Source organism: Poecilia formosa, unplaced genomic scaffold (genome assembly GCF_000485575.1).
Source record: "Poecilia formosa unplaced genomic scaffold, Poecilia_formosa-5.1.2 Scaffold750, whole genome shotgun sequence".
Classification (NCBI taxonomy): Eukaryota; Metazoa; Chordata; class Actinopteri; order Cyprinodontiformes; family Poeciliidae; genus Poecilia; species Poecilia formosa.
Window position 1 is genome coordinate 52,811 of NW_006800689.1, and position 1,018 is coordinate 53,828.

The 1,018-nt window shown below is 39.7% G+C and overlaps 1 protein-coding gene and 1 long non-coding RNA gene across 3 annotated transcripts in view; one reads left to right on the forward strand and one right to left on the reverse strand.

Moving 5' to 3' along the window:
• LOC103131372 (high affinity immunoglobulin gamma Fc receptor I-like) overlaps window positions 1–1,018 on the reverse strand; it is a 77,625-nt gene that overhangs the window by 34,942 nt on the left and 41,665 nt on the right. The window lies entirely within an intron of this gene.
• LOC107834755 (uncharacterized) lies at window positions 304–883 on the forward strand. The gene is made up of 2 exons (XR_001660571.1): window positions 304–453; window positions 573–883. It is a non-coding gene; the product is annotated as an uncharacterized LOC107834755 (long non-coding RNA).

Sequence of the window (1,018 nt, forward strand, 5' to 3'; positions counted from 1 at the left end):
CTTCGGCATTTCAGTGATCAGATTTCAACCACAAAACAACGTTGATTCAATGTCACAGTTTCAACAGCTTGATTGGATGATTGTTTGATGGTTCACCCACCGTCATTTGTCGACTTCAACCAAAAATCAACGATTCTAACTATTTTTCAACGTTGATTTAACATCATGTGCTATCTGGGTAAATATTAACTCTTATTTCAGACAAACCCATCATCACCTCCTCTCCACCCAGCAGTAAGTCTGAGGAGCTTCAGTGTCACTGATTTCATCCTCCTGACCGAGTTTAATTCTCCTTCCATGTCATCAGCAGCTTCCTCTACACCTTCTCTTCCTCTTCCTCCTCCTCCTCCTCTTCCTCTGTCGGTCTTCCAGTCTTCATCCACCTGGTCGTGTTTTCTCCGTACTTCATCTCCACTCTGCTCCTGGTGTCTTTATATTGACACAAAGACAAAGGTAACACTTTCAATCAATCACTCAGTTCATTTATTAACCAATTAATGACTTAATCATTTTGCTCTCTGACATTTAAAAGCCTGTTTTATGAATCTAATCTTTCCTTCTTAAACCTGCAGGAGACAATCTGCCCAACTCAGTGGTTATGGTTTCCTCCACTGGATGATCTGAGTTATCATGTTTTCACCACAGTGCCTTAATCATCATATCCATAAATTTCTCTGTAATGGACTGAAATATTAAATGTGACCAAGCAGAGCAGCTCGACATACCAGAGTTTCTGTTTGAACTGATCAAATGTCCACTTTGAGGAGAAACGGTCAGATCGACGTAGATAACATTTAAAAACAGGTCAGAAACTAATTAGTGACATCATAACCTTCTGTTTAACTGGTTTCTTCATTAAAATAAATGAAGTTATTTAATTTGCTGTATTGTTTGTGTCGTTTCTCCAACATCATCTTGTGTTTCCATGTTACTTTGTGTCTTAATGTTCAGAGTAGCATCCTGTGGTTTCCCTGTCAGCTCAGTGGTCTGCAGCCTCTCCATCTCCTCTAAACCTCAG